A 16861-nucleotide genomic window follows, 5' to 3' on the forward strand; every position below is an offset into this window, starting at 1 on the left:
TGCTTAACCACTGGAAATACAGACAACCCAATTACACAGAGACAACCACACTACACAGATGCACCCACCCCTGCACAGTACCACACAGCCCTCCCTACAGAGGCACACCACAGTGCAGACACACTAATGCAGAAACTCTATCATGCACAGACGTTCGCATGTACAGACACACAGATCCCCTTTAGACAGAAGTACATACTCCCAGTAGGCTGACACACACACACACTCACCTTGAAGACAAAGATACCCAGATTTCAAAGCACACACATACCCTGCTGCACATGCATACACGCACCCCTGAAGTATACTTTCAAATGTCAATACTGGGCATTTATACACATACCATGCTCCCCAGGGGCAGGGAGGGGTTCAGGGGTGAGATGAGATGCTGGGGAAAGCATTGTCACAGCTCTGATTTCCTCTCTCTGTCCCACCTCTGTTAATTGTTCCTGTTCCCAGGAATCTATTTGGGGGCTGGGGGAGGGGGGGGGGAATATAATACCAATGCGGTGAGAATAGTGCCAGGGCAGCAGTCCTGCCACCGACCCTTCACCGTGCCCCCCCCCACCCCCACGACACCTGTAACTGCAGAGTATTGTGTATTCACAGGAGGCGGACGCATTTGTTTTCACGGGGCGGGGGCCGAGGTGGGTGACATTATAATGCGGGTAACAATAGGGCCAGGGCAGCAGTCCGGCCACCCTCCCTGCACCGAGGCACAACAACATTTCTAAACCTCTTAAACACTCCTCTGAACACACAATGATCCTTGAGGCTGTCAACTTCGGATGGGGAAATGCGAGTTTCATTAATTTGAGAGGTGATCATCTTACAGCATCGCTTCAAGTCGCATGTTACAGGGGTGTTGGGTGTCACAGCACAAAGACAATGGGTAACACGGAAAAGTGCTATAATAGATTTTCTCTGCTCAATCAAAAGGTATACTTTGGCTGCGTTATTTCACACCTGAAACCAATTGTTTTCTTAAAAGCATTGATACAATTCGCAAATGCATAAATAAATAAAGGCTCCTGTTAATGGTGTCTGTTCTCAGGAGGCGAGCACCTCTTAATTATAGGGGGGGGCATAATTCGGGTGTAACTGTACTGTGCACTGTGCCCCCACATGACACCTGTAAATGCAGATTACTCACAGAAGGACGGCATGGAGCCTTGGAGGGGGTGGGGTGATATTACAATGCGGGTTAGAATAGTCGATGTTTTCACTGGGGGTGGGGGCTCCAGGGTGTGTGCAGGCTCCGATGAGAGGGCTGGTCTGGGCAGAAACCTGCCCCCCCTCCCCCCTCCCCCTCCCGCTGTCCGTACTCTGTGGTTGCTACAGGCTCACATGAAAGGGGCTTACATGACAATGTAAACAATCGTTGGCCTCCCTTGAGACGCACACCGAGTGTGATAAAACATTCATGAACATGAAAGAGTGCCGGACCAGACACGGACGAAGGGGCGGGGCTAACCTGGCGGGAGTGCGGTCAGTGGTGAGCCAGGAAGGATAAAATGCGGAGGCGGGCTAATGCGAAAGTCAGTGGGGATACAGTCAAAACAGGCCAGACCAAACCACTCGGATTGTAAAAAAAAAAAAAAAGAGTCACTTGTTCGGGGATCAGAGATCAAGGGGCGTTGAGAGCTGCCCTTCAGGAGAAGCTCATTCTGTGAGTGTGGAGGGCTGGAGGTCCCCCGCAGCGGCTGCCGGCGGCGGGGAAAGGAGCAGGGGGCGGGAGGGGGCGGGAAGGGGTAGAATCGGCTGCGTGGAGGAGGGGGCGGCGGCGGAATTCGGAGGAGGGGAGAGGGGAGTGAGTGGGTGTGAAGAGGAGTGGAGGGGAGGGAAGGCGAGTGGAGTGGAGGGGTGGGGGCGCCGAGAAGGAGGAGGCCGGGGTGTGAGTGACAGTGGGAGCAGGCTGGGCTCCCGGCTCCCCCCAGGGCCGCTGCTCGGGCCTTGTTAATCGCCGGGGGAAAGGCTGCCGGCGACTGAAAGGCCTGTCACTAACTCCCTGGGAATTCCTGATCCGGCAGGCCATGAAATGTCTCCGCATAATTATTCCCGTCCGAGCCTGTTAGAAGTGATCAGCAAAGAAAGAAATTTAATTAGCGAACAAGGAGCGCAACTCAGACGTGGCTGAGGGAAGAAACCGAGAAGGTCAGGAAGGCGGGTGCCGGCAATGCTGGACCAGATTCGGGGGCGTTCCCGGCTTTTGGCTGACGTAGCGTGACGTAGCCAAAAGCCAAAAATTCTCGGGAACGCCCCCGAATCTGGTCCGGCATTGACGGACAGGCCCGTCTTCCAATGTCAGTCAGTCAGTCAAAGCATTTTATTTCGATTATTAAAAATCATAAAAAGACAATCATGAACATATATACATATATACAAATATATACACATAATTAAGTACAGTGTAAATAAAATGTACAAAGATCACAGTACGTTCAGATGTCCGTTTACATAAAACGCAATTTCATTAAAAATCAGACTAAAAACATTATTTACACTACAGGTATTTCATAAGGGCATAATACACATTTCGTCACTTAATGCATCTGGGAGGCCTGCTCTCGTCATATGTATCCAAAATGCTAAGTGCTAGGTAAACAAGGGAAGACTAACGTTTTCTTTTTCCAAACAGCGGCCACCAGAAAGCTCACAACACAAAACATGACCAGAGGACAACTTAACATTTGTAAGTATAAGAGAGCTGGTCTGACTTGTATAAAGCCGGCCTCTTTCAACAACGGTAACAGATATTTGTCTCTCATTTCTTTGTAAAAGTCACAAAACATGACGAAGTGCAACGTATCCTGATTTGAAAAATTGTCACATTTGCAAGGGTTACAGTCTTCCGGCTTGCCCCAGGATGGGAATTCACTCAGAGTTAAATATATCATATTAAAGCGAAACCTCGTTAAAAGCTGTCTATGGAAAGGGCGGTTCACAGTAATCAAATAAGGTTCAGTTGAGGGGGATGTTAGTAGTAAAAAATTTGCCCTTACAGAAACTTTCTTAAGCTCCTGCTCCTCTCTTTCCGTACTGAGCATATTCAGGAAGTGTACCTTTATCCACCCAACGTCCTCTTTGGTAATGCAGTTGGGGGTGGTATAGATCTCAGGGCGTCCTAATTGCGTAAACATGGTTTTAAGGTACAACAACCAGGGGATAGCAATCGCCCTATCTAATGCAATACAGTCCGTCAGGATTTGGTGGTTTAATGATATTTCCTGATTGAGCCAGGTCTTAGCCCAGCAAATGAGAGGTGCCAGTCTGAGCTGGTCCGTCACATATCCTACTCCTAACTCAGTATGCACTGAGAAGGTAGGTGAGGAATGTGGAAGACCCAGCAATGATCTTAGGAACTTGTTTTCACGTGTTTGAATTTTAGTGTGGGCAGTATATCTCCAGATACAGGAACCATATGACGCGATTGCAAGACATTTGGATTTGTAGATGTTTAGAAGAGCCTTAATTGGTTTAGCTCCTAATTTTTTTGCAAATGCCAAAACAGCAGAAGATGACCTAGTGAGTGCATTACTTTTTTGGAGCTGTTGAGGTCTCCATGACCCCCTTTGGTCAAATAAAACCCCTAGGTATGTAAACATTGGTACCCTAGAAATAGCTATGTTATTACAAAGAAAAGTTTTCTTTGTTCGAGATCCACAATGTTTACCCACCACCATGACATGTGACTTTTTGATGTTGGCTTTTAGGTCCAGGGACTCCATGAACTCTCCAAAAGAGTCCAATAGTCTTTGAAGCCCATTTCCAGTCCTTGCAAGAAGGACCGCGTCGTCCGCATAGAGGAGGACCGGTATCAAGGAGTCCCCTATGTGCGGCACATCCTTAGTCACTTGCTTAAGGCATCCCCCCCAAGGCATTAATATACAGGGTGAATAATAGGGGGGCCAAAATGCAGCCCTGTCTCACACCCCTCCTAGAGCTAAAATGACTTGTAACCCTTCCCTCTTGATTTACTCTAACTGTTGCGGATAAATCAGAATGAAGAACCGCTAGAAAATCTACTAATGCAGGGTCAACACCAATTTCTGTTAAGATGGTCCACAGTTTTGACCGATTGACTAAGTCGAATGCCGAGGAGAGGTCCATAAATCCCAAGAATAAGGACCCCTCCTTGGCTACCGTATACTTGCCAATCAAGAGCTGGAGATTTAAGCACTGATCCAGAGTACTTCTGTTATTCCTAAAACCATATTGGAAGTCAGACAAGACCCCCCTGCCGTCTAACCACTCCCTAAGTCTCCCTAACACGACCCTTCCCAGAATCTTCACGGATGAGTCTATCAGGGAGATGGGGCGGTAACAGGTGGGGTCCCCTCTGTCCCCCTTTTTGAACGCCGGCACAATGACTGAAGTCAGCCAAGAATCAGGGACCCTGCCAACAATTATAGCGTTAAATACATTACATAGAATTCCAGCCCAGAATTGAGGGAAATGGCCATAAAAGTCAGCTGGCACCCCGTCAGGGCCTGGTGCTTTGTTTTTTGACATGTCCCGTATGGCCTTTTCAACCTCAGTCTTTCCAAAGATAATAGGTGTTCCTGCAAGGTTAGGAGTATATTCCTGACCCAGTGAGCAAGAGTCCAGCTCATAAATCCCCCTGAAGTGTGTTAACCATTTTTCATCAGGGATGACGCAGTCAAGCCCCGAGTTACCATCCTCCGAGAAGAATGGATGATTGACAGTAGACCAAAATTTACTACTGTCGCGCAGCACCTCAACAGAGAGGAGTTTTTCCCAAGCCTCTTCCTTAATTTCTTTCTTCCGAGCCTCAATTAACCTTTTATACTCTTTCCTTAAGGCCCGGGCTACTTCTTTATTTCTTGGTTTGCGCTTTAACTCCTCAAGTAGGGCGCTGTGGGCTTGTGAACAGTTTTTGTCGAACCACCTTACCACCTTAGCTGATGGTTTCCCTTTTTTTACCCTCAGGTCATCGGCAACCTGCTGACAGATAGCAGTATAGGCCTCAATTATTGCAGTGCTATGGGCAGACGAGTCAAGACAGGTAGCCAGATGATCATCAGTCTTCCTAAAGAAGTCGTCATAAAATTCTTCAGGGACCACCCTTGACCACCTCAGCCTCCTACCCTGATCCTTTACTCTCAAGGGTCCCAAGTCCAACGTCAATGAGTCTTGTGGCCCTCTTCCTCCACCAAAGTCTGACTGCACCTCCAGAGTGACGGGGTTGTGGTCACTGAAGGCGGATGGAATGGCTTTATATGACACAGAGCATGACAGGACCCAGTGTGAAACGAATATATAGTCAATCACCGAACCCAGCTCTGATCCCTTAAAGGTTATAGTCCTGTCACCTTCTTCATTTACCTCTGGCTCGCTGAGGTTCATGGAGGCTAAAAGTTCTTCTAAGGCGTTACCATGTATACTATGCTCAAAATGTGAGAACACCACGCCCGGGGGCCCAAAATCGTCTTCTATCTGACAGTGTAACTCACATAAATGTGTGTTAAAGTCCCCCATTAAAATCATTTCTAAAATTGAATTGTGTTTAGCTTTGTAATCTGACAAAAAATTATCTAAAGTAGAGATGTGCTCATTCAAGAGCGCACCCTCTTTGGCATTATAAAAATTAACTAGCAGTATTCTTGTCTGGTTAGGCAACACCCACTCAACAATCAAGACATTTTTAGAGTTCGACTCCACAATTTTAAAGGTACCCATCAACCTGAGTAAAGTAAGAAGAACTAAGCCACCCTTGGCTCTACCCACTCTCCCCGTGGTAGCAGGTACAACAAAGCTAGAATACCCATTCAAGTGACAATTGGCCGAGGGATCCCAGGTTTCTTGCAGGGCGATGATATCAAAACCAGTTATATAATCCAGCCAAATAGAATCATTCCATTTAGCCCTCATACCTGCTATATTCCAACTCACCAAACGGCAAGTTGTCTTGCTATCAACTTGTAAAGCGGTATCTGAGTGTTCTAGAGGGCGTTGGCTACCCTCCATTAGTCAATCAATTTCCTCCAGATCTGTCAGTGGGGCAAATTGATTGTACAGTTGAATATCTGCCCTCTCTGTGGCTCTGCTGAAAAGTTTGAGAGAAAATGGGTTGAGTGTGTTGTTTAAAGGAGAGGTGGTAATTTCCCCTATCTTGGGATTAGAATTAATGGTTAAACCATTTGGGAGTACAGTCGGCGTCAGTAGGTCACTGTAATCTGTTAAAGTAGGTGTTAGGGTAGATGCTAATGGGGCGGAAATTCTGCTATGATTGTTTTTGGGGGGATAAAAAAACCCAAGGGTAGTGGTCTGATACCAGGGGAGCCAAGCTTAGAGGCATCCCGGGAAAAGTCTGTGGGCTATGTTAGGTCTATCAAAATTCACCACCACACAGTCTCCGGGGATATTTTTGGGAACATGGCCCACCCATCTCACTCTTCTAGCCATGATGACATTTGATGCTATGTCAGGGCCCCCGCTACTGTAGCACGCACACAGTTTTTTTGCAAGTGATAATAATTCCTGGGGCGTTTCTGACCTGCTACTAGTAAATGCTGGGACTCCTTAAATACTGCTACTAAAGGAGCAGCATGAGGGGGTAAGTCCAGTTTTTTCCTAGCATAAGAACCAAGTTTCACTTTTAGATCCTCTGGTCTACCCCCTGTGGTTTCCAATCCGGTGTTCCCTTCCGGCGTGCTGGGCAAGGGATCAATCGCCCCTGAAGTGGGGAGCACAGTTATGGAGGTGGTGGGACCCTCATTACATATCATTAAAGAGTCACCTGAGGATTCCTGACCCCCAGGCTGAGACACATTTGGACCCCCTTTCTTGGGCCTACCCTCTTTTTTGGGCTCTGAAAAGGGCTGCAAATTTTTGTATTCAGTAATAAATTTGCCGATATGATCACATTTTTTCCGCAAATCGTCTACACAAATGTTTAAAGTGTCGACAATGTCTTTAGCTATGCCCACTAATAGTGGCTCCAGCCGTGTTGTAAACATTTTCTCCACCAGGGCTTCAAGATTAAGCATAAGTTGTGGATCACTCCTTCCGCAGCTAGGTGTGGGTTTTAAAGCTTTTGTGCCTTTCCTCGAGGGCCTTGTTTTACACATCTTCCGTGGGTTAGGCGCCCCTCGGGGATCACCTTCTCCCCCCAGCGGGTCTGGCAGGGTCTCAATCTCCGTTGGCCCCCGAACCAAGTCAATCCCTCTCACTGGGTTTTCAATTATTATGGTTGGATCAAGGGGTACAGTGGATACTGGATGGATGATGCTACTACCGCTCACATGTCCGTGATCACTTACGGGTGGTGTCAGACCCAATTCTGTTTCGGCATGCGCAATTTCTTTGGATAGTGCCCCCACAGCAGAAGTTAAGTAGCTAATTATACTTTCAGAATGTCTAGGGACTTTAGATTTTGTGCCTTCTAACGCGCCATTACTTGGTTGTTTGCGCTTACCCATTATTGTAGTCCAACTTAGGGGGGGGGCCCGACCCGACCCCTGCCGGCCCCGGACGGCAACAGACGGCCCTGCCCTTGTCCTGGGCTTCTCACGGGCGTCTCCCGCATGCGACTCGAGGGGCGAGAGGCGTACCGCTGTTTTATCGCGCCTCCGGGCGCTCAGCTGTCACTGTCGGCTGCGTCCGCTACCGCCGGGGCACCTGGGGCTTGAAGTCCAGCCCTCACGGCGGTGGCGGCGAGGATGGTGCCTGCAGCGCTCCTGCCCTGGGTCGGTGCACAGGAAGGTACTGCCGTTTCCCTCACGGCTCTGGTCCTTAGATTATGCCCCCAATGTGCGCTCGGCGCACCGCTGTTTTATCGCGCCTCCGGGCGCTCAGCTGTCACTGTCGGCTGCGTCCGCTACCGCCGGGGCACCTGGGGCTTGAAGTCCAGCCCTCACGGCGGTGGCGGCGAGGATGGTGCCTGCAGCGCTCCTGCCCTGGGTCGGTGCACAGGAAGGTACTGCCGTTTCCCTCACGGCTCTGGTCCTTAGATTATGCCCCCAATGTGCGCTCGGCGCACCGCTGTTTTATCGCGCCTCCGGGCGCTCAGCTGTCACTGTCGGCTGCGTCCGCTACCGCCGGGGCACCTGGGGCTTGAAGTCCAGCCCTCACGGCGGTGGCGGCGAGGATGGTGCCTGCAGCGCTCCTGCCCTGGGTCGGTGCACAGGAAGGTACTGCCGTTTCCCTCACGGCTCTGGTCCTTAGATTATGCCCCCAATGTGCGCTCGGCGCACCGCTGTTTTATCGCGCCTCCGGGCGCTCAGCTGTCACTGTCGGCTGCGTCCGCTACCGCCGGGGCACCTGGGGCTTGAAGTCCAGCCCTCACGGCGGTGGCGGCGAGGATGGTGCCTGCAGCGCTCCTGCCCTGGGTCGGTGCACAGGAAGGTACTGCCGTTTCCCTCACGGCTCTGGTCTTTAGATTATGCCCCCAATGTGCGCTCGGCGCACCGCTGTTTTATCGCGCCTCCGGGCACTCAGCTGTCACTGTCGGCTGCGTCCGCTACCGCCGGGGCACCTGGGGCTTGAAGTCCAGCCCTCACGGCGGTGGCGGCGAGGATGGTGCCTGCAGCGCTCCTGCCCTGGGTCGGTGCACAGGAAGGTACTGCTGTTTCCCTCACGGCTCTGGTCCTTAGATTATGCCCCCCATTTATGGAGCTAGCCAATGGAAGACGGGGGCCGTTCCTGTCTCCCGTACCATATTCATTAGGTTTTAGCCTGCGCGAAAAAGCTGCGCAGAGCGCAGCTTTCGCCAGGCAAAACCTAAGAAGCATGTGCACTGCAAATGACACCAGGACGTTCTACACCCACAATGCATTCAGCCCGTTACCTGGGGCTAGTGGAGCAGACGGGCTGTAGGGCTTTAGTTAGTAGCACTTAGTGAACCAGATGTCAAAATGCAACGTTGTTCTTTTTCTGTTCAAATAATGCCTGGTTATGCATGGCTTCCAGGCACTAAGAAAGTAAATCAAACAAGTATTAGCTTTGTACTTTTTGTAGTTTTTCTTTGGAAGGCGAAGTCCTGAAAATGTCTGCCATTTCACTGATACATTTTTATTAATGCATAGTTAATTAAAACCATTATATTTACAAAGAGGTATACCCATTATTATCATGATATTGCAGCAAATAACACAGTTCAAAAGGATAAAAATAAGAAATCAATACAAATTCTCGTTTCGCTTTGCATCAGGAGGAATTTCACAGAATGACAATGTAAAAGATCAAAAAGAAAAAATGCTGCACTGCATAAGCAAACACCCCTATTATTTATAAAGTGCGTACATACAGTGCAAAACTTTGAATAAAGTGCATCTAGTTTGATCATTAATACCATTACATGTACATAAAAGCAAGGTGTGAGATATATAACCCAAATAAAACAAGACAGCCCCTCAAGCATTACACTTAAAAACATCCGGCCCCCCACAGGAATTTTTTTCTAGAGTTTAAAAGTGCGTACGTGCAAACTATTCCTAAAAAGTGCTTCTAGTTTGATCATTAAAGCCATCACATGCACATAAAAGCAGCATCTCACATACTGTCCTGTTAATGCGAGATGGCCGATCAGGAATTATTGTTTATACACATTTTTTCAGTCAGTAAACAGGACCATAATCTGCTAAGGTGCTACATCCACTGAAGAGAAAAAGACTGAACGAAGTAAGTAGTCCCTCTTTGCTGATAGCTACCCTTCAAGTCAAACAATTAGGCGGACAGAGCAGACATGGGAAGCAAGGAAAACTACAAAGCCTCATAAACGTGTGACTGGCCATGGAAATGCATGTCTGGTGGCTCAGTTGACTAATGCATCCACTATAGGGGCGTGTGTTTGACCTCATGGTCACAGGTTCATATCCTGGCGGGTCCACTCAGCTTTTCATCCTTCTGAGGTCGATAAAACAAGTACCATTGAGTTGGGTAACAATAAACAGCTGTAATTCATCGCAAAGATGCCCATGGGTGAAAGTGTGCTTTACAAATACATATGTTATGTTATGAAAGGCCTGCAGAAGGCAGTCTTTGAGGCTGAAGCCTCGGCCTGGTCCCTTCCACGTACCTCGAGACTTCTTTGCGTCCTCAGAGGTGCGGCATGCTGAGCTATGGCAGGGGCTGAAGCACTTTTACCCCAATAGGAGCTGCACTCTTGGTGACTTGGGTAATCAGACAACCACAAGGTCAATGAAAGAGTGGCAAACATTCATTAAACACTTTTTCCATCCACCATGTCCCTTTGGTGGTTCAGGCTTGCTTGGCTGTAGAATATTTGAGAGGTGGTCCTTCATAACTGCCTGTAAAACCTTGAATTGTTGCCATTCCATTTTTTACGGCTGTGATGTAAAATACACCCATTGCATAACACCTCCCAGCACCTGAGGCACACTAGCCAAGTGGCTACTTTGGAGCTGCTGTTCCTTGGCCCACAGTCGGTGGCGGAAATTCCACTGTTTACTGCTGGCATTGATGGAAATTCCATCAGAGTCTCTGAAAATAAACCAGGAGTGTTGGCATGTATATGATCTTTAGACAAACTGCGTGGACTTTGGCTTATGCTGAACTACTCTACCCATGTAGCATATATATTTCAAGAGAGGTGCAGACATCTAAATGATAAAGCGCTTTATGAGAGTGATGGGAGCTTCAGCTGTTTTTATATAGAGAAAAATTCAACAGAGGTGATATATTCCACAAAGGCCTCTCTGGCCTGCCGTTAGCTATTTTTAGTTTTTCCTACATGCTTTCATTTGGGCAATATAGTGCCTGAATTAATTTCTGGGAATGTCTGTGTCCTCTGTATAAATCTTAGCTTCTACACTTGAGCAAGCTGTGTGACCTTGGTCAAATAACGTAATTTCTTAGTGCCTCATTTTAAGTTTGTTTGGGAGTTTTAGGCTATGTTTAATTCTTCGTCTGCTGCTCCTGACTGATTGGTAATTGCCTGCAGACAGGACAGTGATTGGTTCTCCACAAAAATCTATCTCCTAAAAAGCATCTAAGTTGGCCCAGTGTCCTTACCGATGCGCCACGAGTCGTCTCCACACAGCTTCTGTTCATCGCTCTACAATAGGACGCTTCTCATGGAGGCACCCGTTATTGTATACAGTGTTTCTCTTTGTTACAGTCTCTCTAGCGTTTATGTATTAGAAAAAAATCCATACCCTCCCTTTAATGTGCTTGCCTTATGCTGCTAATGTAGTTCCTTGGTTTTGTTGTTCTTTCATGACTCGTGTATGTGTTTTTTGTGTGTATTTTTATATATATATATTTTTACGTTTCTGTATTCAGAATTTTCAAATGATATACATACAAATTAAACCGATTATATATGGGAGTAGGCGTATATAGCATCCTGTCTACAACGACATCAGTTCATGACCAGTGCATGTATACGTTTTTAATCATCTTTATAATTAAAATATCTTTTGTGACGCTATGATTGCAGCTGTTTGAAAGCTGAGCCTGTAGGTTTGGTGTAACCTAAGCAGTGTGTCTGTCTGCTCTCTGAACCTGTAAGCTCTGTGTAGCTTGGGCTGTGGCTCTGTGGTCGGAGCCTGTTACATCTCTTCAATCTGAGACATAGCTCTGCTGTCCGTGGACTGAGATTGTGAAGTTTGTTTGACTTTTTATTATCACTCCCTGCTTCTTCTAAGCATCTATTTGGGATTGGAAGGAAGGGAAAATGAAGCGACTGTAGAATAAAAAAAAAACATAGAAAATGTTTTGTAGAACTTGAAAAATGGTAGAAGGACATGTCAGATTTCAAACCCAAATTATTTGAATTATTTGTAGAAACCTATGGCGCTTCAAACAATTTATAGGGAACCCGTACTAAAATGTACTTTTTTCACCATTTATTCGGCATTGCATGAGCTAGAAAAATGATTTCAGCGCGACAATGGAAACATCGGAGGAGGGCCACTGCCATCTAGCGGTCGTCTGGAATAAAACCAAAGCAGGCGGCGAAGATTTCCTCACCTCGGAAGATCATGTGTCAAAGGTGAATCTGTCTAGGGGAAGTGGGGGACTTCACTGAAACCTATTTCTAGTTCACGAGGTCCGTCGCCGAAGACCGCCAACTGAACGTCGCTTCGAGGCAGAAGTGAATGTCATCTTTTTTAAATATAGTGCCTGCACTGTGTGTAATGTTTTTAAGCGTCTTTCATTTTGGCAGGCGCAGTCCCTAAAGCATTTAGCGATACATTATTTGCCCAAGCATTGGCGGAACACAATCTGATGACCCCCCTCCCCGCCCAATGCTGGGCTGGGGGCCCTTGAAGAGTTGGTGGGGGGGGGACAGAGGAGGGGGGGTATGCGTCGCAGGGGCTACAGAGGACAATGACACGCCCATGTGCCCAAGATCACAGAAGGCTCTTCAAGCGCAGAGGGCGCGATTAGAAATGGGACCCCCTTGATTCTCTAGTTGAAACGTTAGGGATGAGAGCACCCCCATCACAAGAAACGTTGATGCTGCTTTGAAGTTGTGCTCAATTGGATAGTGGGATTTTGGAAAGAGCATCATGGCCTCAATCAGTGGCCCGAAGCATACCCCTCCTGCTAGTGCGTACCTCTAAAATGAAGACCGCGGCCAGACAATATTGAAGATTATTTGAAGTAATCGGGACATTTAAGGCTCAGGTCGTTCATCGGGGCTTGATAGGTGGTAATGCCGCCCCGCCTTTCAGTAAGCAGCTCTGAAGCCGGGCATGGTGTGTGCCCAGCAAGTACCAGGGGAAGAGGCACCCCGGGTGCCCAGGGAGCATTCTTATTGGTGTACCCCGACGAACACAGGGTCACCCGGGGCAATGATGTAGCCAGATAGATTGGTGCAGTAGTGATGGGAGCGAGCAGCCCTGAAAAGTGAGGCACGCCCAGTAACTGCCTCTGCTCTCTGACTCTTGAGTCTGTTCATTCCCGGCCTCTCCCCTTCCTCCTCAGCCTCGCAGAGCGGCCGGAGCGCTCAGCTGGCACAGGTTCAAGCTCCACATGTAAGTGCCTGCTCCTGCTGGCACCGAGGAAGGGGCCTGTGGTGTGACACCGACCCGGAGGAAGAGAGGGCACTGTGAGGCCGGGCGCCGCGTGAGACAGGAGCAGGAAGGCGGGTGCCCTCAATCCCGGACCAGATTCAGGGGCGTTGACGAGAAGAGGCTTTCGGCTGACGTAGCCAAAAGCCAAAAATTCTCGGGAACGCCCCCGAATCTGGTCCGAGATTGACGGACAAACGTGTCTTCCAATGGCTAGCCTCCATTTATGGAGCTAGCCAATGGAAGACGGGGCGGTTTCCAAGCCCCATATACTATACTCATTAGGTTTTTTCGTACGCATTGGCTAGGCAAAACCTAAAAAGGGAGAAATGTTCGGAATTTAGCCTCTTGTCTATTAGAGCTTGTAATGGTATTGGGGAAATTCATGTGAGTAATTTAACCATGTTAAATGTATCTAAATAGTCATTTTGTTTTGCAATGCAGACAAATTATTCTTAACTATTATCTATTTATTAATCCTTTTTTTAGCTGGGTGGTTGATTATTGCTGCTTGACGAATTACTGCATTTCCAGCTTTTAGCATTAAGATCAATTTTTGAATTCTTGTGTATAATGCAAATTGTAGTTATTTTGCAAGGGCTGTTACGGGTCTTTTAAAAATGCTGATTTAATTAACTCCTTTTTAAAGATTGATTATTTTGTATGTGTATACTTTTATGATCCAAATTTACTAATTAGATCGAATAAAGTTGATTGGATTGGATTAGCAAAGGTCTGTTCACTGAGAGTGAATCTTCATGGGAATCTTTCCTTTGCCCATCATATTTCCTCCATTGTTAATCCCTGCTTTGGGTTACTGATGGCACATAGGAAAATTATATTATTCCTTTTTAAAAAAAAAAAATTTATTGGTTAAGTTCAAAGCCACAAAACAACAACGAAACAATTGTAACATAGCCAAAGGTCGTATACACAGATAAACTTATGGTGCAGGTATACAATCAAATATAATCAAAAACAAGAAGGAGGCAAAAAATAAAAACAATATCGAAAATACAATATAGACAACGGTATCGCCATATAACCAAAAGAAATGTCATTCTTATGGACCCAAATGGTCTATCATTACCTGCCAAATTTTATACCCCTTTTTCATTTTCCTAAGTGATTTGATCCGATAAAGATTAAATTCTAAATAAAAAACATTATAGAACTTAGCTCGCCACATTTCATATACAGGTGCATCTGGCTTCAACCACATTGAAGATATACATAAGCGAGCTACCGCCATAGCCATAAATAAAACATATCTTTTTTTTGATACCCCAAAAACGGATTGGTGGCGTTAGATAGAGCAAAAATAATCATCTCCCTTGAGATTGCCACGTCACATTTTGTAATATGAGCCAGGAATTTTTCTACAGATATAAAAAAAGGTTTTAGCACTGGGCAATCTGAAAATATATGCACAATATCTGCCTGGTCAGATTGACACCTATAGCATTTCCCATTATAAGCATTACCCCATTTCAACATTTTAAACAGTGTATGATAAAGATTAAATAAAGTTTTATAATGCTGTAAGTATAAATTGGCAGACAAAATAATTTTAGCAACAGTATAAATTGACTCTTGAAAGGGTACTGCCACTGTACCCAATCAAATACACCATTTAGACTCCTGTGATCCCATATCGTCCTGTTGTATATTCAACAAATGGTTATATAGAGTCCCTATACGTGATGATTTTCTAAGTATTTCAATAAAGTTGTTTGGACAAAGAGGTAGAACATTTGGATGCCTAAGAATAAGGTCGCGTATTTGTAAATACTTAAAAAAATCATGTTGAGAGAGACTGTATATATCTTTTAACTCCTGAAATGAAGTGATTGTACCATCCTTAACCATAGTGCCTATAGATATCATGCCTTTTTCCCCCCATGTAGACATTGTACGATCCCAAAATATTGGCGGAAACAATTCTATAGAATTACATGGAGTATAGAAATTAATGCGTCCAAGGGAAATAAGCTTCCGAATTGATCGCCATCCTTTAAAGGCAGACAATACTAGTTTAAATCTGGTTCTTTTATAGTAGCTAGGTTCTAAAAAGCAAAGCAACATTTGTTGAGATTGTGGGCCAAGTAAATAAGAGAAAATATCCGGGCTCTCAAATATAGGCGGAGTTCCTCCAATCGCAAAATATTTAATATTCTGTATAAGACACGCCAAATAATATAGTGCAAAATTTGGAACACCCCATCTCCCACGTAGAATTGGTAGTGTCATAAATTTGGAAGCCCTTCGCGCAGATTTCCAGCCCCATAAGAATCTATCAACTATAGATTGTAATTTCCTCAGTTGTAATACAGGTATCTCCAGTGGTACCGACCAAATATAATATAAAACGTTTGGCAAAATTGACATTTTTAAAACATTGCGTCTCCCAACCAGCGACAGGTGTAAGGAGTTAGGTCCTTTTTGGACGTGGACAAGGCTGGACCATATATAAATGCAAAAAACACACAAATGCCTAGACCACTCTTTTTTTTAAAAACAAGAACAATTAATGAAGGTCAAGAATACTCTTTATTGAATTCTGACCATGTACTTATATTTTATACCTTTGACTTCTTTTTTTACTTTCAAAGTTTTTTTACATATACATTCGTATGCCGACACGTTTCGATTACAGGAAACCAGTTCCTGGAATCTCATCAGGGCCTTTTCTTAACAGCCCCCTGCACCTTTCACTGCCAAAACGTAAGAAAAATTTCCGAGCATAACAAGAGAGTCTTCCACAGTCCACCTCCTAAATCTGGTATGTAGTCTCAAGTCAGAGACATTGCATTGGTCATTTGTGCAACTGTAATGGAGATAAACAATGAGATTGTTAAACACAAACCTTTTGTTTTGTTGTTCACATCATACAGACAAAAGAAAAAAGACCCTGATGAGATTCTAGGAACTGGTTTCCTGTAATCGAAACGCGTCGGCATACTTGGAGGCAAAGGCACACTTGGAGGCACATTTGAGGGAATAATTTACTCACAAGAACTATTTGTTAGCTTTAACACCATGAAAGAGTATCATTAATTTGACTCTATTCCTTACGCTCTCCTTCCTTCCTGCCTTTCCATTCCTCCTTTTGATTTTGTGTCTCATTTATTGAGATTAAGTACACATCAATTTAATGTGTTTTTTGTTGTGATGATGTTGTTTTTTTGAGTTTGTGTAGATACATTGTGACATGTTTTGTTTATAAATTGGTTTGTATAGTATTGTAAATATATGTACAGTTTGTCCTATCTTTGCTAATGAATGTATATGTAAAAAAACTTTGAAAGTAAAAAAAGAAGTCAAAGGTATAAAATATAAGTACATGGTCAGAATTCAATAAAGAGTATTCTTGACCTTCATTAATTGTTCTTGTTTTTAAAAAAAAGAGTGGTCTAGGCATTTGTGTGTTTTTTGCATTTATATATGGTCCAGCCTTGTCCACGTCCAAAAAGGACCTAACTCCTTTGGGTTATAAACTTTTAGAAAGTTGGCATTTTCTTGCTTTTTGTGTCTGCAGCCTGTCCAGGGTCACATGACAGGGTGTAGCTGACAGATTTTGTGAATTCCCCCCTGACAGTCACACAATAGTGAGATAAGCTGTGCCTCAATGGGCCCTTACTGGGGTCAGGGGGCAGAGCTCAGCACAGCTCCACTTGCACCTGAATAGGCTGTTTCCTGTTTATGTACAATAGGCTTGATAACCCTTTATTGTCACTGCTGCCAGCTTCGTATCAGGTCAGGGGAGGCAGGGGATTCCATGCACTTCAAATAACCGTTTTAGAAACTTCTTTAACCTTCTAGAAGCAGGGCACCAGGGTATAGAAATAGGACCTTCAGAT

The sequence above is a fragment of the Lissotriton vulgaris genome, chromosome 6 (genome assembly GCF_964263255.1).
Source record: "Lissotriton vulgaris chromosome 6, aLisVul1.2, whole genome shotgun sequence".
Taxonomy (NCBI): domain Eukaryota; kingdom Metazoa; phylum Chordata; class Amphibia; order Caudata; family Salamandridae; genus Lissotriton; species Lissotriton vulgaris.